The following is a 25,739-nucleotide window of genomic DNA, read 5'->3' on the forward strand; positions in this document are numbered from 1 at the left end:
TTTATTTATGTGTTGGTTTTGAAAATAGGGAAATTAATAGTTTTGTCATTTACAATGCCAATAGTTTTAACTTTCACAAATGTGACACCTATAGCATTTGTACTGCAATATGTGTTGTATTTACGTGACTTAGATTTATTGATATTACAAATAACAATGGCTTTTAATTTTTTTAAATAATTAGTACTTAAATAAAATTTATTGTAATTTATAATGGTAATAGCTTAAACTTTTGTAAATTACTTTTGTGAAGGTTATGTTCAGTGTATTTTATTGTGACGAAAATCCAAGAACAGAAGTGAAATATTAACATCTTTTTGTGACATTTGTAATAAAGCTTGAAACATTGAGAGAACATATTTGAACCAGTTGTTGTTGAATGGTTGCATAGACTGATGCTGTTGTGGCGCTGAGTGATGTTGTGGTGGCGACAAGTGATGCTGTGGCGTTCAGTGATGCGGTGGTAGCGCATAGTGATGTTGTGGTGCCCCTGAGTGATGCTGTGGTGGTGCTGAGTGGTGTAGTGGTGATGCGATAGATAGAGTGAGTGTGATAGATAGATAGAGTGAGTGCGATAGATAGATAGAGGGAGGGCGATAGATAGATAGAGTGAGTGCGATAGATAGATAGAGGGAGGGCGATAGATAGATAGCGGGAGGGCGATAGATAGATAGAGTGAGTGCGATAGATAGATAGAGGGAGGGCGATAGATACATAGTGTGAGTGCGATAGATAGATAGAGGGAGGGCAATAGATAGATAGAGGGAGGCCGATAGATAGAGGGAGGGTGATAGATAGATAGAGGGAGGGCCAGAGATAGATAGAGGGAGGGCGATAAATAGATAGATAGATAGATAGATAGATAGATAGATAGATAGATAGATAGATAGATAGATAGATAGATAGATAGATAGATAGATAGATAGATAGAGTGAGGGCGATAGATGGATAGATAGAGTGAGGGCGAAAGATAGATAGAGTGAGGGCGATAGATAGAGTGAGGGTGATAGATAGCGAGAGTGAGGGCGATAGATAGAGTGAGTGAGGGCGATAGATAGATAGAGTAAGGGCGATAGATAGAGTGAGGGCGATAGATAGATAGATAGAGTGAGGGCGATAGATAGATAGATAGATAGATAGATAGATAGATAGATAGATAGATAGATAGATAGATAGATAGAGTGAGGGCGATAGATAGAGTAAGGGTGATAGATAGATAGAGTGAAGGTGATCGATAGATAGATAGAGTGAGGGCGATAGATAGATAGATAGAGTGAGGGCGATAGATAGACAGATAAATAGAAAGATAGATAGATTGATAGATAGAGTGAGGGTGATAGATAGATAGAGTGAGGGCGATAGATAGACAGATAAATAGAAAGATAGATAGATTGATAGATAGAGTGAGGGTGATAGATAGACAGAGTGAGGGTGATAGATAGAGTGAGGACAATAGATAGATAGATAGATAGATAGATAGATAGATAGATAGATAGAGTGAGGGTGATAGGTAGATAGATTGAGGGCTATAGATAGATAGATAGATAGATAGATAGATAGATAGATAGATAGATAGATGTGTGTGTGGGGGGGTTGTGTGTGTGGGGGGTTGTGTATGTGTGGGGGGGTTTGTGTGTGTGTGGGGGGGGTTGTGTGTGGGTGGGGGTGGGGGTGGGGGGTTGTGTGTGTGGGGTGTATGTGGGGGGTGTGGGTGTATGTGTGTGAATAGGTGTGTGTGTGGGGGGTTGTGTGTGTGGGGTGTGTGGGATGTGTGTGTGGGTGTGTTTGTGGGGTTGTTGTGTGTGTGGGGCTTTGTGTGTGGGGAGTTGCATGTGTGGGGAGTTGTGTGTGTGGGGTTGTGTGTGTGGGGTTGTGTGCGTGTGGGGTTATGTGTGTGTGTGTGAGGTTGTGTGTGTGGGGGGTTGTGTGTGTGTGTGGGTGGTTGTGTGGGGGGGGTAGTGTGTGTGGGGGTAGTGTGGGGGGGGTGGTGTGTGTGGGGTGGTGGTGTGTGTGGGGTTGTGTGTGGGGTTATGTGTGTGGGTGTGGGTGTGTGGGTGTGTGTGTGGGGGGGTTGTATGTGTGGGGTGTGTGTGGGGGAGTGTGGGGGGTCTGGGTGTGTGTCTGGGTGTGTGTGTGGGGTGGTTGTGTGTATGTATGGTTGTGTGTGTGGGGGGGGGTTGTGTGTATGCAATAAAGAAATAAAAACAGAAGGAAGAAAAATAACAGAGGGGTTCGGTGGCGCACGGGAGACCTCCGAAGAAGGGGTGTATGCGTGAGAGGGGAAGCTGCACGAGAGGGCAGCGCGTGAGGAAGAGCGCGAGGCTGGGATGAGGCGCAAGGATGGGAATCGCGCGAGGCTGGGGTCCGGCGCGAGACTGGGGTCCGGCACGAGGCTGGGGTCCGGAGCGTGGCTGAGGTCCGGCGCAAGGATAGGAACCGCGTGAGGCTGGGAAGCAGCGCGAGGCTGGAGCCCTGGAGCGATGGCACTTGAGGCCGTGCGGGGAGGACGAGGCTTGGAGACGGCACAGCAGAGTGGGCATAACAGGAGGGAAAGGAGGACGGGAGAGACGGAGGGGGAGGAGACAGCTGAGGTGTTTTGCTGTGATTTGGCAGGGAGGGAGGGAGGGGGTGGGTGAAGAGGACACAGGACTGTAGGGGCAGAGGGGGAGGTAAAAGAAGTAGAAAAGACGGTTGGGGGCACATGGCCTATTTGCATGTATGTGAGGCTAGCACCGATAAAGAAGGGGGTGGGTGCAGAGGGTCAGAGGAGGAGGGCTCAACCAAGGAGTCACGGAGAGGGACACACACCCTTGTAATGTAAATACTGAGGGAGAGTGGCGAGAGAGGACGGAGAGAGTGAGGAGGCTGGAGAGAACGAGAGAGAAGGAGGTAGGGACATGCAGAGGAGGAGGGGGCGAAGGAGGCAGGGCAGGGAGAGGACAGGCCATAGGGACAAGGAGTAGGAAGAGCAGAGCAGTGTGGAAGACCCAGGGGCAGAGACCATAGGCTGGGCGACCACAGGGCTGTTGAGGATAGGACTGGCAGAGACATATAGGAGGGTGGGAAGGAGGGTGTGGGGTGGAAGGTAGGAGCAGTGGTGGCAAGGAGGAGATCTGACAGATGGCGATTTACATTCTGCTGTTTTGATTTTTAAGTACAAATGAAAATGCTTTGTAAAAATGTATTTCATGTCGGTACATGGAATGCATTTTTACGAAGCTTTTTCATTCGTACTTAAACAAGTGGGGAAAGAGTGAAACAAAATAATAACAACGCACCTAAAGTAAACAAGAGACCGGCAATTATCCTATGTGAACCTACTGGAAAAACTGAAGCTTTTCACATTAAAACATGGCCACTAGATGGCAGTGAGTATCCACCACATTAAACAAGCATGCTGTCACGAGCGTACCTGAATTCCTTTGAATCCGTGGGAGCAGACGGCTGGAAGGTTCCCTCTAGATGAGAATTTCCCAACTCCCCCACACCCCTGGACCCAGAGAACTCTAAACCCAGGAATGAAAGGGGAAGTGGATAACAAAGAGAGACTGCCACACAGGTTTTCTTCTACTATTCGTCTTTCAGGGAGATCATCTCCTGTAAAAGTAAGCAAAACATTACTACAGTTCCCACTCTACTCTGACTCAGTTCTCCCTACTCTCCATTCACCCATTAATATCATGTACCTGAATGTGTGTGGACTATTGCCCCTCTCTGCGATTGACAATGATAGAGTTCCAAGAATGGAAAAAACTGGGTCCAGAAAAAGCAGTCGAATATTCACAGTTCGTGGAATCTCCCAAAACAGCTGAAGAATTAAAGGTGGTATAATATTGTATAACTAATATGCATATCAAATAATACACTACTATACTTGATGTCTTCTAGGCTCAGGTAGGGAGTTGAACGATGCTGCTTAACCAGACACTGAATACGAGTCTCTTGCCCTGGAATGTCTATATTTCAAAATGCAGTCTATACTCTGCCACAGAAGCTTACTGGAAACTGAAGTTAAAACGTAGTGCCTCAAGTAATTTTACAGAAAGAATTGTCTCTTGAGAAATATTCAACTGGATACAGGAACAGGCACAAAATGAACAGAATTTCTTACCGCCCTCGAAGACAAGCGCCTCAGAATTAAGGTTTGTCCTACCAGGTACTTGAGAGGGAGGGAAGGTAATTGTGCAGGAAACTCGGGACTGACTTCGGAGCTGAAAAGAAGCGCTCAATGACAAAAGCCAAACGTCACTAGCGCTAGAGGGAAATATGAGAAGGAACGCCTCCTCCAAACAAGAACGGGAAGGACTGAAACTGCTCCAAAAACGACGCGCTCAGAAGGGAGCGTCTATCCCTCAGGAAAAAGACCGTTGAAGTGCGCCGTAAGGAAGGCACGAGCGCACAAAATGGCCGACAGCACCAAAAGGCTAGAACGTCAAAGCAAATAAACTGTGGCACAATCAGGAAGCGTTTACTTGCGTCTAAATTGCGCTACTCTCTGCCTCCAATTACAGGCGGAAAGTGAATGAGCGAAACCAGCATTGAACCTATAATTTAGTCTTGGGACTGAGCTTTCAAATCTCAGCTGGGACCTGACAGTACCCCCCACCAAAGCCCCCCCTCTAGGCTTCTGAGGATGTGTCTTGTGAAATTCTGCTACCAACCGTGGGGCATGAACATTCTTGCTTGGCTCCCAAGATCGATCTTCAGGACCAAAACCCTTCCAATCTACAAGGTAGAACAAGGTATTCTTTCTCAATTTTGAGTCCAAAATTCTCTTCACCTCGAACTCCTCTGCAGATTGGACTTGAACTGGAGCGGGGGGAAGTGAACGTCGAAGATTTGGTGGATTGCGTTTTATTAAGGAAACGTGAAAGGTGGGATGAATTTTCATGGGCTTTGGAAGCGCCAACTTAACACTGACTGGGTTCACCATGTTTACCACTGGATAAGGACCCACATATCGAGGCTGAAACTTCCTGTTCCCCACCAACCGCATATGGCGAGTGGAAACCCAAACCAGATCCCCCGCCTCAAATTCTGGACTCTCCCTACGTTTCTTGTCAGCCTGCTTCTTATAGTCCTGTTTAGCTTTTGAGAGATTAACTGATGCTGACTGAAAGGTCTTATGCAACTCCTGAATTACCTCTTCTGCCGCAGGAACCTCTACCTCTACTCTTCCCACTAACATATTGGGATGGCTACCAGAATTGAGAAAGAATGGAGAGTATCCAGTAGCAGAATGGACTGAATTATTGTAAGCAAACTCCGCAGTACTTAATAGAGAGGGCCATTCTCCCTCTTGATCCATCAAATACAAGCGAAGGTACTGCTCCAAATCCTGGTTCACCCTCTCCGTCTGTCCGTCCGTTTCTGGATGGAAACTGGTGGACAGCCGAGAATCAACCCCCAATCCCTTCAAGAAAGATCTCCAGAATCGAGAAACAAACTGTGACCCTCGATCGGAGATCACTATCTTTGGGATTCCATGTAGGCGAACAATATGTTGTACAAACAAACTTGCCAATTGGGGGGCAGTAGGAAGGCCTTTCAGAGGAATGAAGTGACTCATCTTGGTGAACTGGTCAACCACCACCCAGATTACCGAATAACCCTGACTAGATGGTAAATCTACAATAAAATCCATTGAAATGGTATGCCAAGGGGAAGGAGCTACAGGTAAAGGCATGAGTAACCCTTGAGGCGACTGCCTAGAACTCTTCCCCTTTACACATTGTTCACAAGTGGCGATGTGCTGCCTAACCTGCGCTTCCATGCCTGGCCAAAAATATATCCTCTTCACCAGCTCCAGAGTTTTGACTGCTCCTTTGTGACCTGCCAAGGGATGATCATGAAACTGTTGGATGATTTCCGACTGTAATTCTTCTCCAGGAACAAACAGTTTCCCTTGAAAATATGGTTTCCCATCCTTAATTTCTCTTTCAGGACCTTCTGATATCCAATTTGTGAATTCTCTTCCTTGGAAGACTTCTCAAACTCGCTTTTCCAGCTCATCCTCCACAATTGCAGCTACTATCTTATTCTGTGGAATGATATAACCCTCCACAATCTTGTCAGTTACATCACCTAAGCTTAAACGAGAAAGGGCATCTGCTTTTCCATTTGCCGATCCAGGTTTGTAGGTCAGAACAAAATCATAGTCCGCAAAGAAAAGAGACCATCTCAACTGACGAGGGGAGAGGGTTCTGACAGATTTTAAAAACTGCAAATTGCGATGATCTGTGAACACCGTAATCACATGTTGAGCTCCAAGCAGATAATGCCTCCAAATCTTAAAAGACTCTTTTACTGCCAGAAGCTCCTTGTCCGAAATGGAGTAATTTATTTCCGCAATCGATAGCTTCCGAGAATGATAGGCCACAGGATGTAATTGTCCAGTTTGTTTCTGTCTCTGAGATAGAATGCCTCCAATAGCAAAATTGGAAGCGTCGGCTTCCACAAAAAATGGTTCTTTCAAATCTGGGTGTTGCAAAATGGGTGCAGATACAAAGGCTTCTTTTAACTGTTGAAAGGCTTCTTCAGGTTCTTTCCCCCAAACAAAACGCTCATTCTTCTTTAGTAGACGAGTAATTGGGCTGACCTTCTCAGAGAAGTTTTGAATGAACCGCCGATAAAAATTGGCGAATCCCAGAAAACTCTGTATCTCCTTTATGGATTTGGGAGCAGGCCAAGATCTTATAGCTTCCAGTTTTGATTCATCCATGTTGACTCCATCAGGAGAAAGAATAAAACCCAAAAATTCCACTTTGGCAGAATGAAAAACACATTTCTCCAATTTCACATACAGCTGATTCTTCAACAAACGCTCTAAGATGACTCGAACATGTTGGACATGTTCTTCCACGTTGTTTGAAAAAATGAGAATGTCATCTATATAAACAACGGCAAAGCGATCCAAAAACTCTCGTAAGATGTCATTTACAAAGTGCTGGAATGCGGCCGGTGCGTTGCATAAACCGAAAGGCATGACTTGATATTCGAACAGACCCAATCGTGTGCGAAACGCCGTCTTCCATTCCTCACCCTCCGCCATTCTCACCAAATGATAAGCTCCCCTCAAATCCAATTTTGTGTAAATACTCGCACTCTTCACTTGATCCAGGAGCTCAGAAATGAGAGGCAACGGATAGCGGTTCTTCTTGGTGACCAGTTTTAAAGCACGATAGTCTATGCAAGTTCTCAGGGTTCTGTCCTTTTTAGGAATAAAAAAGAGGGGGGAAGATACTGGCGACTGAGAGGGTCGAATGAAACCACTCTCTAGATTCTGCTCAATATATTCCTTAAGATGTTGGTTCTCTGGTTCAGATAACGCATAAATGCGACTACATGGTAAAGTAGCTCCTGGCTCCAGCTCAATGCGGCAATCATAATCCCTATGAGGAGGTAATTTTCTCGCTTCTCTTTCATTAAAGACTTCCTTTAAATCGAGATAAACTTCAGGAATTTCCGAACTTCCACCGCACAGATCATAGCCATTTGATTTGCCAAATTTGAAGACATTGTAGTCTGATGAAGATCCGAAGGTGCATGAAAACAGTGCTCAGAACAAAATGTAGAAGTCATCTCAGCAGTTCGTTTGGCCCAATCAATCTTTGGGTTATGCTCAGTGAGCCAAGGCAGCCCCAAAATCATTTGGAACTGCGGAGCATCGATGAGGTTAAAGATCATAAAACTCTGATGTTCTTCTGGACCAATGACTGTAATGACCTCAGTATCAAAAACTATTGGACCGGATGATAACTCAGTACCATCCACTGCACGCACCGGTTCCGGCTTCAACTTCCTTTCAAACTGAATCCCCACCAATTTAGCGAACTGTAGGTCACAAAAGTTTCCTGTTGCTCCGGAATCCAACATCACAGACACCTTTTCCTTCCGACCTTCACCGAACCAAATGGTTCAGGACAAGATCAAATGTGGAGCCACTGCCTGCCCTTCATTTGCTAGTAATTGAGTCTTGGGAGTTGTCTCCGGGGCTGCTCCCACCAGTGCAACTCCGTCTACTGGTGGAGCTTGTCTTTTACCCACAAAGTGGACTTTGGTTTCTTTGGGCATTCTTTGACAAAATGGCCTGACTGACCACAATACATGCATAATTTCCCTAAACGTCGCTTTTCTCTCTCTTCCTGAGAAAGAGGGCCTCGAACTGCGCCGATCTGCATGGGTTCCTCACTCGTATTTATTTCACTGTTCTTGAGTGACTCCGAACGGATTCGATCAAATCGTGGTGGGTGGGGTTTAACGTCCCTTCGTTTTTCACTTCGACGTTCCGCTTGCCTTTGATCAATTTGAAGGACTAAGTCAATTAATTCAGAGACATCCGTTGGTCTACGAGGAATTTGAGACAACCCATCCTTCAACTCATCCCTTAAGCCTCTGTAAAATATTGCCGCTCTCTTCGCTGCTGGCCAGTTGGTTTCAACAATTAACTTATTGTACTGTGCCAGATACGCCACAAGTTCTCTGTTACCCTGTTTCAAGTCCAATAACTCGTTATCTGTAGTCTGCGAGATTGTGCGACGATCAAAGATTCGTAGAAACTCTGCCTTGAAATCTTCAAATTTATACAAAACCGGATCATTAGAGGAGACCAGAGGCATGGACCACGCAGCAGCGTCACCACTAAGATAGGACAGCACAAACGCCACTTTAGACTGATCCTCCTTGAATAAAATGGGCTTACAAAGAAAATGCAGGGAACACTGTGTCAAGAAGATTTGAGCCTTGTGAGGATCTCCTTGGAATCTTTCTGGAGGGGCCAAAGGAATGGTAGGAGACATGGCATGGACTACTTGCGTGGTTAACGCAGATGATGACGAAGAGGAAGGAGCAAATGCTGGAGACTTAAGCCCCCCAAAATTAGGACTGGGACTCACAGAAAGCTCTTCAACCCGCTGCCTCAAATAACTCGCCTCCTGATTGGACTTCCTAACCTCTTCTCTGGTTTCACTAAGCTGCTTTTGCAAATCCTCAAGAATGGTTGCCAAAGCCTTAACATCTAAACCTTCTGCCATCTTGCCCAGACGGAAGAAATGTCTTCTGGCACTTCAATCTGTCACAAGCGTACCTGAATTCCTTTGAATCCGTGGGAGCAGACGGCTAGAAGGTTCCCTCTAGATGAGAATTTCCCAACTCCCCCACACCCCTGGACCCAGAGAACTCTAAGCCCAGGAATGAAAGGGAAAGGGGAAGTGGATAACAAAGAGAGACTGCCACACAGGTTTTCTTCTACTATTCGTCTTTCAGGGAGATCATCTCCTGTAAAAGTAAGCAAAACATTACTACAGTTCCCACTCTACTCTGACTCAGTTCTCCCTACTCTCCATTCACCCATTAATATCATGTACCTGAATATGTGTGGACTATTGCCCCTCTCTGCGATTGTCAATGATAGAGTTCCAAGAATGGAAATAAATGGGTCCAGAAAAAGCAGTCGAATATTCACAGTTCGTGGAATCTCCCAAAACAGCTGAAGAATTAAAGGTGGTATAATATTGTATAACTAATATGCATATCAAATAATACACTACTATACTTGATGTCTTCTAGGCTCAGGTAAGGAGTTGAACGATGCTGCTTAACCAGACACTGAATACAAGTCTCTTGGTCTGGAATGTCTATATTTCAAAATGCAGTCTATACTCTGCCACAGAAGCTTACTGGAAACTGAAGTTAAAACGTAGTGCCTCAAGTAATTTTACAGAAAGAATTGTCTCTTGAGAAATATTCAACTGGATACAGGAACAGGCACAAAATGAACAGAATTTCTTACCGCCCTCGAAGACAAGCGCCTCAGAATTAAGGTTTGTCCTACCAGGTACTTGAGAGGGAGGGAAGGTAATTGCGCAGGAAACTCGGGACTGACTTCGGAGCTGAAAAGAAGCGCTCAATGACAAAAGCTAAACGTCACTAGCGCTAGAGGGAAATATGAGAAGGAACGCCTCCTCCAAACAAGAACGGGAAGGACTGAAACTGCTCCAAAAAGACGCGCTCAGAAGGGAGCGTCAATCCCTCAGGAAAAAGACCGTTGAAGTGCGCCGTAAGGAAGGCACGAGCGCACGAAACGGCCGACAGCACCAAAAGGCTAGAACGTCAAAGCAAATAAACTGTGGCACAATCAGGAAGCGTTTACTTGCGTCTAAATTGCGCTACTCTCTGCCTCCAATTACAGGCGGAAAGTGAATGAGCGAAACCAGCATTGAACCTATAATTTAGTCTTGGGACTGAGCTTTCAAATCTCAGCTGGGACCTGACACATGCAGTCAGGCTGATACAAAGAAGCCTCTCGGAGCAGTGAAAAACAAGCTCTCGGCATTGTGTGGGGGGGGCAGGGGAGCGGAGCGGATTCCTTTGAAGTCTGATGGTGGGGTGGGGGAGCGGATTCCTTTGAAGTCTGATGTCGAGGCTCACAAGCTGATAACAAATGGTGTGTGCCTGGCTCACATGAACTGTACCTAATCCGCAGTTTGGGTAGACTTTTGAAAGCCTTACTATAATCTCACCAAACAAGCAATGCTTTCCGCGAGACCTAAAAACTAATAAGTGCATCAGCTTAGATAACACCATTTAAAAACACCATTGACAGTTGCACTAAATTACATTTCTTTGTTCTTTTTTCTCTACCATTTTCTTTCCTCCTTTCTTTTAATTTTGTTTCTTCTTGCTCTCTTTGTCTTTCTTTGCTCTTTTATCTCACTTTCTCCACCCTTTATCTCAGTTTTCCTCTTTCTCTCTTTTATCTCATCGCCTTCCTCTCAATCCATTCTTTATCTCAGCTCCTTTTCTCATTTCTTTCTTTCAATTTTTCTTGCGTTCCATTTTAATTTTGCTTTACTTCTAAATCACTTTCTATTTTTCGCTTCTTCCTTATTTAATGTTTAATTCTTTCCTTCTTCTTCACTATGTATCTTTGTTTCTTCTGCACTGCTTTCTTTTTCATCCTTATTTATCTTTCCTTCCTCCACTTTTCTTTCCTTTCACTCTCAGTACTTTTCTTTCTTCTTACCTGTCTGTGTCTTTCTCCCTCCCTGTCTCTTTCTCTAAAGCCATTTCCTTCTCCCTTTCTTTCTCTCTCTCCCTGGCGTCGGGGCTACTGGAATTAAGTGGTAGGAGCAGGCCAAGTTATGCGGCAGGGTTAAATAAATTATGAGGCAAAAAAGGTTGCACCTCATTCGTACCAGTTTAATACCCAAATTTAGCAATAAGCATCAGAAAGGTGAATCAGTCCATCTTTGCAAAGAGCCTAACACTGCGCGGAAACACGTATTGCTGCATTTTTTGTAACTTTTGAACCGTTTGAGCTAGAAACAAAATTGTTTTTTGTTAAAATCTGAAGATTATGCGGCAGTTGATGGATTATGTGGCAAATGCAGCAAATCTATAACTATGCAAAAATCGCCACGGCTGCACAATTGTATAATTCAGGTGGCCCTCCCTATTATTTTCTTCCTCCCTTTCCTCTCTATTTTCTTTCTATATTTCTTTCTTACTCCCTCCCTTCCTTCCACCTCTCTTTTTATACCTCCCCTACTTCGCTTTTATTCTTTCAACTGCCCCTTGTATTCTATCTTACTCCTATTGTCCCTCACTTTTTTGATTCTTCCCAACCTCCTTCCCTTTCTCTCTTCCATTTTCTGCCCCTTTCCTTAATTTCTTCCTTTCTTTGCGTGTTTAGCCTTTTTAATCAATCAATCAAACAACATTTGTAAAGTGCAACACTGTCACCTCTAGGGGTACCTGGGTGCTGTGTCTCCTTCGAAGAGCCAGGTCTTGAGTCTCTTTCTGAAGTCTGCCAGTGAGGGGGCTGTGCAGAGCTGGAGGGGAAGGTTGTTCCAGGTCTTGGCTGTGATGTAGGAGAAGGAGGTGTGTGCAAGGGTGAGGGAAGCGGAGCACAGGTGTCTAGCAGGTTGGTGGAAGTTCAGTCGATGATTAAGGTAGGCAGGTCCTAGGTTGTCAAGGGCTTTTTTAGGCGTGCATGAGGAACTTGAACTTGCATCTTTTTCTGGATGGGGAGCCAGTGGAGGTCTCTCAGGTGGGGGGCAATGTGGGTTCATTTGGGGAGGTCCAGAATGAGTCTGGCTGCAGCGTTCTGTATGGTTTGAAGTCTTCTGAGGACACAGGTGGAGATGCTGGTGTCGAGGGCGTTGCCATAGTCGAGGTGGCTGGTGACAAGGGCCTAAGTGATGACCTTTCTGGTGTTGTTTGGGATCCATCTGAAGATTCTGCAGAGCATGCGAAGTGTGTGGAAGCAGAAGGATGTGACTATGTAAACTTGTTGTTTCATGGTCAGTTGGCTGTCGAGGATGATGCGGGGGTTGTGTACATGGTTGGTCGGTGTAGGTCCGCGTTCTGCAGGACACCAGCCGTGGACTCATGCGGTGGTGTCTGAAGATAAATACTTAATTTTTGTCAGAGTTGAGCTGGAGGCAGTTGTTTCTTATCCATTCAGGTACGTTGGCCATGGCATTACAGACATTGTTTTTGGAAGGGTCCTAGGTGAGTGACAGGATCAGTTGAGTGTCTCCCCGCCAACCTACCCGCCCCTTGGAGACCCCTCACCCCCTTTGCCCAAGAATCAAATATGTCCAACTTCTCCCAGTCTCTCTTGCTCCCCTCCTTTTCCACCAACAAGGGGGACATGTCCCCCACATCCGCGCGCCAGGCCCCACTCCCACCAGACCTCTTAACCCCCTGCAGAAACACTACTTCCTGTTCCCCCTGGGGCCCCCCGCCATCTGCTCTGGAACCCCTGCACCCCATGCTGCATCCCCTCCCAATGCCAGCTCTAGGCCCTGCCTGGGCCCCGAGGCAGCAGTCTCCTGCCCCGTGTGTCGCCCCTTCATTTTCCCCTCGCCCCCATTGTCAGACGGGGCCCTGCCGGACAGACCTGCGCTGCCGCTCGTAGTAGGGGCCGCTCTCCTCCCGTGCAGGTGGCCCCTTTCCTCCTGCGTGCAAACCAGGGAGGTGCGCGTCACGCTCCCTCGCCGGACCGCCTTCTTGCCGTCTGCGTCATGCTCTGCTCCCCCGCTCTTCACCCGCACGGCCGCTCCCTGCACACCGTGGCAGCCGACCCTCATTTGCGGCCCCGGTGGGAAACGCGGGCCACGCTCCCCTGCCGGGCCTTCTTACCGCCCAGTCCCTGCGCCTCCTCCACAACCACGGCTCCCGCTCCGCATGCCGAGCCCCCAGGGCCACGCTCCTAGCATGTGCGCGGCCCTGGACACTCACCTTCTTCCTCACAGACTTGCGGGGGGCGAGCAGGCCACCACGAGGGCCACCACCGCCGCCAACACGCTCTGCACCGGGTGCGCCCCGCCCGCTGGATCAGACAGCAACAGGTCCATGCGGCCAGCCTCGCATTAGGAGGCGGATTGCCTCCAACACCCTGTAGTCTTCACCAGCCATAATATAACCACAAATCATTTCCAACGACACTCCGCCAACTATCCTAGACACTAAGGCCCTGACAAAAACCTATCTACGCAGCGCTCCCAGCCACCAGATCACCAAGCCTAAAATAGTGGCTGGGAGGGCGCGAAAACCCCTTACATAACTTAAGCAAGGGGCTTATTTACAAGCCCCTTGCGCCGCCGGTGCGCCACATTTAAATGGGAAAAAGTGACGAAACTGCGGCACAAGGGCTTGTAAATAAGCCCCTCTGTGTTTTTTACCTTCTCTGGTTGACTAATGTGCTTCTCCCAGCACATACTTCAATGTTAAAAACCATAAACCTCCCATTTTCTACTCCTCCCAGTACACCCTATTTAACACGTCCCCGCTTTTGACTGGGTTTCAGTGACAATTTCTTTTTATTGTTACCTTTTTGTAAATTCCATTTTTACAACCTTGCCTTTTTAACTGCACAGCAGTTTTCTCTTTTATATTCCTTTACACTTCCAGCCGCAATGCTGTTCGATTTACATTTTATAACATTCATCCTGTGCCTTTATTTTCTAACAACCTTAATATTCAAACTAACATCACACGTTTTAACAGCTTTTATTTTCTCACAGACTAACTTACCTTAAGTAATGCTTCTTAGTTCCCATGCCTGTTTTTACATGCTCTTTTGTGCGCCTTTATATAATTGAAAAAATGTAGAGTTTCTAGTGTTTTGTTGGAAGAAACAAAACACTAGAGCACTGAAGTTTTTTTATAACCATGTAAAATATGTGTTTCAAAATACAGAGACCAGACCAAAAACAGCAGACCACCAACTCACATTTGAAAGACGCATCTTTTTTGTCTGCTGGTGGTCCTGTTCGGTGTGTCTGTAATTTTACCTGCATCTTGTTACCGCTATAAATATATCGTGTTATTTCTGACCCACTCAAGAGAATTTAATTAATCTCACTCAGAATGATAAATCATTAAGAAATTCAGATATGGGACATATACAATGCATAAAGGTCGCACAGGTGTATTAAACCTGAAAGCAGTCTTGGGCCTGACGCAGGAGTTCCCACCAGAGACACAGACAGACACCCACACACACCCACACCAACACACACACACACCTGCCCCCCCCTCAAATAACAGCTGGGCGGGGACACCAATGTTATCTGCTCACAGAAATTTTTCTTTTCAATGCTGATATGATCCGTTTAGGCCAGTCTGTAGTGTAGCTCCTATTTTCCCAATAGGCTCTGCGCATTGGAATAGTACCTACAGCAGTAAAGGCCTAGGCCAGACGTTAACTAGGTCTACTACTGTCGATACTAGACTTAATTTTTGGGTTTGCCAGCTAAGCTCAGAGTTCGCTAGAAACTTTCTCGAATGTTCAAGGAAGGATTAACTCCCCTGATTAGACAAGAAGGGATTTAGTTTCTGACAACCATAGAACATGACAACTTTGCTCTCCCCTAATCAAGAGTCAATCTCGAGAGTCGTGTGAGCACAAGGCAATTATTTTACTCAGTCAGTACGTGCATTCTTAGTCTCATCAGAATGTAGAGAAAAGGAAGAGACGGGCGTGTTCAATAAAAGATGTTATTTATTGATCAGTCTCTTTTCTCGTACAAGAGAAATGGATCGATATTATTGCAATACTTATAGTTAAGTAAAGTGCATACATTAAAAGCAATAGTATAAAATAATACTGTAAAAACATTGATATGGTTTCTGAGCCATATGATGTTTCAAAATGATTAAAATATATTTACATACACATATACATTTGACTAAACGTACTCAACTGGTGTTTCTAAATACGCCTACCCCGTGTACCTGACCTAAGTCTAATGCGTGGGCGGGAATAGAAAGTTACAGTTTAAGTTAAGTTTGTTTTTGCCAAGTGAATAACTAAAGAATTCTCTAGGAGGGGTTATTCAGTTCTGTACCTGGAATTTAGGATGAATGAGGAATGGTATCTCTTTCTCTGCTCTCGATATTCCAGGCTGCCTGCGAGGGCTGCCCGGAAGCGCCGGTGCTGGGTCTCTCGGCTTGAGATAGCAGCGCGTCTCTCAGCGCGTCAGGAAGGCGGGGCTGCTGCCTGCGGGGTCTGCTTCTGCTCTCGGCTTCGGCAAGTAGGGCTGCTCCGTCTTGTCACCACGCGTGTGTTTTGCATAGGGCAAGGTCGGCAATATTTATACCTTAAAGGTGCCGGGATTGACGTAAGGATGGACATAGGTACGTCAATAAAGATGTCATACGACTTGCTCGTTAGCACATTCTTTACTAAAGTTCTCTGTGAAATCAAAACAATGGCCGCACGGATTATCCAGGTTGTCATAGGTTTGATTTGTTATGAGAACGTCGTATGCCTTATCAGGGGCTGGAGGAATGTCGCTTGTCTAATTAGATCTCAAGCGTTATGACCTAATCAGATAACACGTTCCTGTGCCGTAGTGTGACTGCGTCAGATAACGGTATCTGCATCATGGGGGATTTCTTGCCTCATGGGCTGACTGTTAGTTAACTAGCTAGGTAGTTTAACCAGAATAGGGTCAGGAATAGGGGGATCGATTCAGAACCTATAGAAATACACGACACCCACTCCACGCTAACTATGGTCATATCTACTAATCTATGCATAGTATAACATAGTACAACATACTATAGAGTATAGTGTATACCTTACCACCCCAAAATACATAAATGCATTTTGAAATTTTCAAATATACTGAAAAATTGCAGTCATATATATTGTATGCACTTAAGCTATGAATTAAATGCAAAAGTAAACACGCATTGTTATGCATTATTGCTTGTTGGTATATGAGAAATACACATGAAATGGCTCTTAATATGGCTATACAGAAAAAAATCGAAACCATTTCATCACATAAAATATATTGTGAACATACCAGCGGGCAGCTAAAGTCTATATAAAGTCTATAAAGTATCTAAAAAAATAGAAATCTTAGTTCTCTAGGAATAGTTTCTTACTTTAAGCAGAAGATCAGTGTCCCGGGGAAAAATATATAGAAAAATATTTTAAGGGCTTGCTGAAAAAAGTTGCTGTCCGTGAACTGGATTGTAATTGTTCATGTGACTTTATTTTTTAAAAGTTGAAGGCCGAATTCAGGGAACGCCGTGTGCGAGTTTACTCAAAAGTCTCTATTTCTGTTCCGGAGAGAACATCATATCATTCAGGCTTTCGAAAAAACTGTCAACAGCTTCATGGGAAAGTTCCACTAAGTCGGAAATAGGGGTAACCATGCATTCATGCGCATGATTGTCTGCATTGACATTCTGATTTGCATTGCTGACAGAAGGTCGTACCTGTTCGATGCTGCTTTCATCTTGAACTTCACTACCCTTCAATCGCAGTGGTGAAGATTCCAGGAATGCCGTCATCAGAATTGGCAGCCTTTGAGGGCAGCACAAAGCGTGAACCTTGGTAGGAACCAGCAGTGTATCTGCATCCACCGGCGCATCCGATTGTAGCGTCAGACAGGTGTCTAACACGCATTCTTCTCCGCATAGCAGACACCTTAGTACAGGTAAAACACACCTTTGCCACATTGGTCGAAATGATAGAAACCAAGTCATGTTTAGGTCTCTAAGCCGGGAGAGTCCCAGGATTTTTGATATCCGGTCCCGGTATCCAATGGCTAGGATCGTATCTTCCATTGTCGTGAGAGTTTGTTCTGTGACATGGGTTGCCATAACGAAAAATAAGGACTAGGAATAGGATTCCTGCAATTAGTCCCAGGATCAAGGGAAGTCCGCCAAAAATCGAATGGACGAAATCTGGAAAAATACCCAGTAGGGCTTTGAATGGTGTTAATGCCATCGAAAATACTGTCTTAAATACCTTTGAGACCCCAGTGGTGTCAGAAATATTTAAGATTTCGCTCAGGATTTCCGCGAAATGTACGGGGGAATTAGTTGATAATAATGTATGTATCTCTGCAGTCGTCCTTGCGACTTGTAGATCATACGTTTCTTTAGATGACGTGAGCCTTGTAGGCGTCTGAAGAAGCACTGTTTTCATTCTGCTTAAAGTGTCTATTCGAATAGAAGTAATTTTCAAACCGGGCCATGCCCTTGCCTCCCTGTCTGGAAAGGAGCTGGGGAACAAAGAACGTCCACAGCACTTGACCTTCGCCGTCGTAGTGACGAGATAAGGAGTCCCGGGCATAAGACTACAACATCTGCGGTCTACAATAAGAATGTAACTCCCATTATAGAGTCTTTGAAAGAATGGTTCTATTTCAGTTGCAGGTGCGCCTTGCTGGTGACATGAAAGGTTGTATGAATTCCCTTCACAGGCTCCGTGCAAACTAATACCGTTACACAGAAGTGTGCCGCTTAGTGACATAGCACAATTGTTGCCACTAAGAAACACTTTCTGTCCTTTGTTACTGACACATGCATGTGAATAGGGCAGGTTCCAAGTTGTTTTAAGGTACCCCTTTCCCAATTTCTCGTACATGCCAGCCTGTATATATTTTTGGCAGTATTGAAACCTGAAGGTTGAGATTGGAATATTTATGATTCCGTGGATTATCCATTCACTGACAGGTCGTTCTGACATTGTCATTGGTAATCTTTCTAGTTTTTCAATGCTCAAGATTGTATAATCAGCACCCTTCTGCGCCATACCGATCTGTCTATCAGTAAGGTTAAAGATTTGGAATAGTGACGTTGTGTTGATTAAACGCCAAGGCACATAGCCAGAACGCAGATTTTGTAACGTCCAGCCAAGCTGTACAATAGAACGCAATTGTGACTGACCATGTTGTAATAACAGTAAGTCTTGCGATAATATATCGATTGCTGAAGACACAATGCTGTCCAATGAAAAAATTCTGGAGGACAGAGTCATTAACCCATTGTCCACTACAGAAAGTGATTTTTCCAAATTAATACGATCAATTTCACGTATTCTCTCTGCTGTTTCAATTTGAGTAACCTTCCAGGCCTCATTGTATGCTGCATATACAGAGGCTGCTATGAAACGCTTTTGACGCTGTTTGCGTGGTCCCATTATGAAATCACGCAAGTCAGCACCATCAGTAAGTAAAGTTAGGTGTTGCTTAATTTCAGGCAGTGTGGAAGACTGTAGCCATTGAAGGCATAATTTGCCCACACTGTAGGTTGTTATTATCCCTGGGTGATGTCTTTGGGGATATCTAGGGTCTGGCCTGGTCATTTTGAAACCCTGTGTTTTATTCAGGAATCTATCTTGACAGTTATTTGTATCTGTGGGCCAGATCAACCATTGTTTCCAATCAGGATGTGTTCTGTTTTGGTTAAGTATATGGTTTATGTCTATTTCTTCATCTGTATCAGAGTTATTGCTAAACATTGTTGGCTTTGGAATAGACGGGTTATTTAAATCTTTGATTTTGGCTAAGCCAAGACAGGTGGTTTGTTGAACAGTGTCATTTAAAAATATCATTTGTTCTGGGATCATGCAGGCTCTAAACAAAGCTTCTATACCCTGTACTTGCCATTCTTTTGTACCCCAAACACTTTTCAAATCAACATTTTTGTCCCAATAATCGAATCCAAAAGTATTCATTTTTTCAAAGAATGAATCAGAATAAATCAATTTTGTGTTGGTTATCATGGTTTTGGTCCCTGTCTTGTTTGACAATTTATAATAAAATGTTTCAGCATTACTAGTGTTAAAACCTTGAAAGTATGAATATTTGTCATAAACGGTTCTAGAGCTCCCTTTTGGAGGTGTAGCACAATGTTCCCATTGATTATAATTTAAAACATTTCTAGGTTGTGCAGATTTATGCAAGAAATGGTTACCATAGTGGTTATAGCAATACATACTATCATAATTTGTAGAACCTTGCAAATAATCATGTTTTGTAAATTTAGCAGACATTACTAAGTCAGACATCATATTGTTTATACTTTCAAAGTCCCAATCATCAGCAAATGAGTTTGGTTTTGCAAAGTCACTCAAAGAGATCTTAATTTGGTGTGGATATTTCAGGATCTCGACCGGACCATAAATTTCATAGTCAGTGTTGTCCCAGGCTACCCCACCAGGTATTGGAATTGCTGTGAAGTTGGCTGAAGAAAGTTCTGAAGAAAGTTCTCTTTTCTCGACGTGTGAAGATGTGTGTGGTTTGAGGACCAAGTTGATGTTCTGACTTGCTGTGTCCATTTTAGCATATTTTCCCTCAATGAAGCGTCCCAAAGTAAATACCATGATGAGTCAAAGTATGAGGATAAATGCACCAAAACCCACCCAAAATTCAATCCATGGAGAAATCAGATATGTTTCTTTTAGTTGTTTCAAAAGTTCCTTCGCTTTGTCTTTAAAGGATTTTGATGATGGCTGTGTCTTTTGTTCGCTGAAACCTTCAGAGGAATCATCGAAGTTGATGAAGTAACCGGATGCAGTTCTGTCAATTGTTCCAATTGGTTCAGGATTTTTGTTTCTTGCATTTTCACTTGGTACTTCAGTATAGATTGGTGTGTCTCTGCTAAATGTCTTTATTTGGGTTTTCAGAGGTCTAAGTTCTATTGCATTGTTGCATAGTCCTTGTTGTTCTTCTGTAGGCGTTTCGAATGTGATGAGCCTCTTTGTTAGGACCTCTGTACTGGTAGCAAACCTTGGTGTTCTGCTACTTATTGGGAGTCCACTTGGCCTACTGTTTGTTATCGGCCACATGTTGTGGTTTTACCAGGTCGATGGATACAACTCGGTTCTCCTTTTTTCCAGCAAGTGGCGGTAATACAACTGATCTTGTCCCGTTGACAGACAAGACAGGAACTGCTTTTCTGTAAGAAGGCCCAAATTCCTTCTTTACCGCGATCTTCTCCCTGACTAGATCCCCGACTTTTGGAATCCAGACAGGTCTTGCTGGGACAGGTGGTGATTCTTCAGTGGTTGTTGGCTGTTGTTTCAACTGTATGTTGCTCAGGTCTTTTCTTGTTTTGTTTAAGTCCTGCAAAATAGCCAAACAGTCTTTGACATCAAAGCTTTTTTCTATTACCACTGAAGTCTGACTATCAAGGTCAGAGATCAACATCCTAGTTCCGAATAATAATTCGTACGGACTGAATCCCTTCAGAGAATTTCTTGGCAAGTTATTTAGACTACGTTGGACACTTATTAGATGTTTGACCCACCCAGCTCCCGAACCTAATATCCTTTCTATTATAGATTGCTTTCTGTCTTGGTTTTTTCTTTACACCATCCCATACCCTCAGGAAGGAAGTGAGAAGATTCCCGCTGGGCTGTGCTCATTTGGCCATTCTTTCCCCCCCCAGGCTGGATTGCCTGAGAAAAAGAAAAAAATGGTCGAACGTAGCATTCTCTTAGCGTATATGCCATTTAGACTCGCAAATCTTGTATAACAGTCCGGACGTCAGCCGAGTGCTGTGGATCTACATTATAAGTGGGAACTAGCCTGTATATGTTAATCGCAAGCCATTCTTTTTGCTGGTAATATTATCTGCCTTGATACGACGAGGTATTAAACTGCTTCTCTCCCCACTGCGATCTCTGTTGCAGTTTGGGCAGTTTTTTACAAACATGGTGTAGTGCAGGCTCATGCCTGGCCACCAGTACCGTGATTGTAATTCTTCCAGAGAATCTTTTAATTTAAGGTGTCTGTGACCCTCGCCCATGTGTGCGTCTGCGATTAACAAGTTTCTCCTGTCCATGTTTGGAATCACTCTATCCCCCACTCCAGGGATTCGAGCAAAAGGGACGGAGTTTGCATCGATTATGTATGTATAATTGAGTGGATAGTTGATCGGTAACGCTGAGCAGTCGCCTTTTGATGACGTTTTCACCGCCAGCAATGTTTCACCGTCAATGTATTTTAATGTACGCTTTTTCCGATCTACGGGAGCCGATTTAGTGGCTGCCGCTGCGGCTGTCTCAGCCAATGAATTCCCTACAACGTGAACGCCATCACGTTGATGACTCAGTGAGTGAGTCACGTGAGTCTTTGGTAGTTCTTTCTTCAAAAGAGCTACTTGTTCCCAGAGAAGTCTCTGCTTTATTGGTGCATCTGTGTCATCTTTGTAACCGTTCTGAATCCATGTCTGCAAATCCTTGTTATATGCTTTGACGCAGAAATATGAATCTGACACTATAAGTGTCGGGAATTCGCGATCCGCATTATCTAGCGCCATTTTCAAAGCTATTATTTCAGTTTGCAGTTCTGAATTAGTTTCTACTGAGTGTGATTTTGTTAATAGAGGTCTTAGTTTACCTCCGCGCCACACTTCTTTTGTAATCTCACATGTGGGATTGTATGCATGTTCTCCCCAAACGGAGGGTTGAGCATGTCCGTCTGTATAGATTACACAGGCGTAATGTCGTAGAGGCAGAATGTCGATTGGCAGAGGATACGTCTTTTCATATTTTAGATTTTTTAATTCTTCTAGTTCTTAAAAAATTGTCAACCAGGCTATACTTGATAATTCATATCCTTCGTATAGAATTTTTAGATGGGCAATTCTTGATTTCTTGAAGTTGAATTTGTAACCCTCTGCAGCGAACCCAAGTATTATGGTGTTCACTCTTTTCAAGTGAGTCTCCAAGTCATCATCTGTTAAGTAAATGTCATCGACATAAGATAATGCTTCATCATCATATTGTTGTAGTAATTCTGTTACTCTCGCTGAGAATACCCCCGGGCTATTCTTGTACCCCTGGGCTAAACGAAAGAATTGTTTTTGAGTGCCATTTACTGAGAAAGCTGTTAAATATCTGCTCTCTGGTGCTATGTTTTGACAAAAGAATCCGTTGGAGATGTCCAAGGTAGTTTTGTATTTTTTGCGCACTACGTTATTCATTAGTGCAGCACTGTGTGAATTTTGCACTGCAAAAGTTTTGTAACATGTGTTAAGGTGTCGGTAATCCAAAACTAGACGGTATGAATTGTCTGGTTTGGAGACCGGAAACAAAGGATTGTTCATTTGTGAGGTGCAAGTTTCAATCACCCCCTGGTATTCTAGCTGATCTAGTATTTCATTTACTTGTTTTTTAGCTTCTTGCTTGATTGGGTACTGCCTTTGTGCAGTTGGTTGTGATTTTAACTGGACTTTGTGAGGAGGAGAATCCTCATCCCATCCCACATGATTTTTATATAAAGCAGGTGCTAAGGCCACTGCCCACTTTCTAGCAAGTGTATATTTTTTATGAATCGGTATTTGATTCGAGAAGGCAGGCATAATTACTTCTTCGCCATGAGGGCACTCCCTGACAAACTCTGGTGGCCAGTCTTTTTCAGCTAGAAGGATGTCATAGCCTTTGGAGAGGTTATCCCAAAATAGTCCCCTAATTTTCCTAGTCTTATCTCCCTCTATACGTAATGTTATCTCGTATATTTTGTGGGGCTTGCTAACTCTGGTATCTGCAGTTTCCACTTGAAGGTATTCATTCGTGTCCACTGTCTCCAGATGATTCATAAGGACTTTGCGAGCTATGCTCACCTCTGCTGCGCTGTCTAGCATTGTCTGAGCCCACTCTCCGTTTTTCAGTTGTGTCCTCAGTATTCTCGGCATTGTTAACTACCTTGATACTGGCTACCTTCTTTTTTGGAAATTGTAATTTCTTTTTCAGTTGAGCAGGTTCCTTGTCTTTGGACTTGGCGTGCTCTTCTGATCGTCCTCTTCTTTCCGATTTCTGCGAGGAATTCTGAAAAGATTGAGAGGGACGTGTATCAATGTCTTGATATCTATCAGGTTTTTTAATATTATCCCTATTTCTAAGGTTATATCTATTCCCAGAGGGTTCACTCTGGGGTGACCTTTGTCTCGGGTTTGGAGATTTCTCTCTTCGCCTAGGAGACCTTCCTCTGGACTGGAATTTCTTTTCTTTAGGATTGGATTGTTTGTTCCCATCCCAGTTCTTTTTTGGTGAATTATTATTATTATTAAAAAACATTTTTTCTGGACTTGTAGTCAGTTGCGGTTTTACTGGTATTCCACCTAGACTATCTCTGCCTAGTTCTTCATAGGATTTTTCTATGATTCTGGCAATTTCAGCTGGTTGGTCTGCTATATCTGTCTCTTTTAACCTCTGGCGGATCGCCACGTTTGCTGCTTCACCCTTTATGTTGGCTAGTAATATAGCCGAGACCTGCTTGAAGTCTTTCAGTAATTTCATACCAAGAGTTAAAGCAGGTTCTGGACCGTATTCATCTTGAATTTGTTTTAGCACATCTGGTATTACCGAAATGGATGGAACACCGTGCGTTTTTGTGTAGATGGAAGCAAAGACTGTACCCCAAGTGTCACAGTCCTCAATGTGTGGTGCGATTCCCATTGGGAGACATATAGTCAGAATCCTGTGTTTTTCTAATGGGGTGGTGTCAGGAAACACCGCCTCTATTTGGGTAATTTTCTGTGCCAACCAGAATGGTATTTGTTCCCGTTTTGCTGGGACTTTACCTAGGCAGGATTGGATGTTCTGTGGTGTAATTTTATTTGTGTTCCCCTGGTGAGGGGTCAGCTGTGGAAGTTTAATCGCTGGCTGAATTGTTGAAGTCCGCATTACATACTGAACTAATTGTCTATGAATTTTTAGTAGTTGTTTTAGCTGTATTAACAGCTCTGCTGCAGGCATTCTTTCGATGTCTGGATGTGGTGTGTATCCGGCTAGGACCGGCCACGTTGCTCCTGGTCTTCCTAAAGGACCGAGCCTTGTAATGTGATTGTTATGTATTAGGGCGCCATCAAATAAGAGCAAATGCTCTTGGAATTTGAGTGGTACTTCCACCTCCTCAAAAGGAGTGTACTCATTAGGAGGTTCCTCTACTTTGTAATAGTGGAAGTACTTTGTTACAGTGTTAGCTGCTGGAAAATGTATCCATGTATAGTATACCTCTGTCTGCCGATATTCGTGTGCCTCGATTACGAATATGACTGTGCCACCTCTAGGTGTCAGTCCATTTTCTATAAGTTTTAAGGTTATAGATCTCCTTTTGGCGACCTGGATGAGTATTATATCCGGGTCTGCTGTTTGCATGGTAGCATCAGCATCTGCTATTTCAGTAGCTAATCTAGTAACCTCTCGTTCTTCATCGCTGTCCATTTTGCTGACAGGATGGTATTATGTTTATTTGCAGATCAGGTTTCTTTATGGAAACAGAGATTAGATGCACAATATTCTGGAACTGTTTTATCCTTCAACGTTGACTAGACCAAGAACCATACATAGGAGTTCCCTCCTGCGAGGTTTTGGAGGATATAATAACCTTTCACCCACTCCAGACGTCTTTGGAGTATTTGGGAAAAGGGGTCTGAGTGAGAAAGCACGACTGAGTTACTCTAAATGTCTTACGTTAGTTTTATCGCCCTTTCCAAACGCGTTGGGCGCCATGTAGTGTAGCTCCTATTTTCCCAATAGGCTCTGCGCATTGGAATAGTACCTACAGCAGTAAAGGCCTAGGCCAGACGTTAACTAGGTCTACTACTGTCGATACTAGACTTAATTTTTGGGTTTGCCAGCTAAGCTCAGAGTTCGCTAGAAACTTTCTCGAATGTTCAAGGAAGGATTAACTCCCCTGATTAGACAAGAAGGGATTTAGTTTCTGACAACCATAGAACATGACAACTTTGCTCTCCCCTAATCAAGAGTCAATCTCGAGAGTCGTGTGAGCACAAGGCAATTATTTTACTCAGTCAGTACGTGCATTCTTAGTCTCATCAGAATGTAGAGAAAAGGAAGAGACGGGCGTGTTCAATAAAAGATGTTATTTATTGATCAGTCTCTTTTCTCGTACAAGAGAAATGGATCGATATTATTGCAATACTTATAGTTAAGTAAAGTGCATACATTAAAAGCAATAGTATAAAATAATACTGTAAAAACATTGATATGGTTTCTGAGCCATATGATGTTTCAAAATGATTAAAATATATTTACATACACATATACATTTGACTAAACGTATATATATATATATATATATATATACATAGAAATTCCCTCCTGCGAGGTTTTGGAGGATATAATAACCTTTCACCCACTCCAGACGTCTTTGGAGTATTTGGGAAAAGGGGTCTGAGTGAGAAAGCACGACTTATAATAATAATAATATAATATATATATATAATAATAAAAATGATGGAGAGCGGTAATTTCTTCTGGTAGTTTCTCAATGTAAAACCCTCATGCTACCTCTAATTTACCGCTCAAAAGGTGTTGGGCCCTTCACACCATGTATTACCATCAGGAGAAATTTAAAAAAAGATGAACAGTCAAAATGCAATTATTATTGTAAGCCAATAAAGAGAGTTGTTGATTATTTTAAAGGGTTTTATTTTCTAGTCAAAAGTTAATTTTT

This window comes from Lissotriton helveticus, chromosome 3_1, assembly GCF_964261635.1.
Source record: "Lissotriton helveticus chromosome 3_1, aLisHel1.1, whole genome shotgun sequence".
NCBI classification, from domain to species: domain Eukaryota; kingdom Metazoa; phylum Chordata; class Amphibia; order Caudata; family Salamandridae; genus Lissotriton; species Lissotriton helveticus.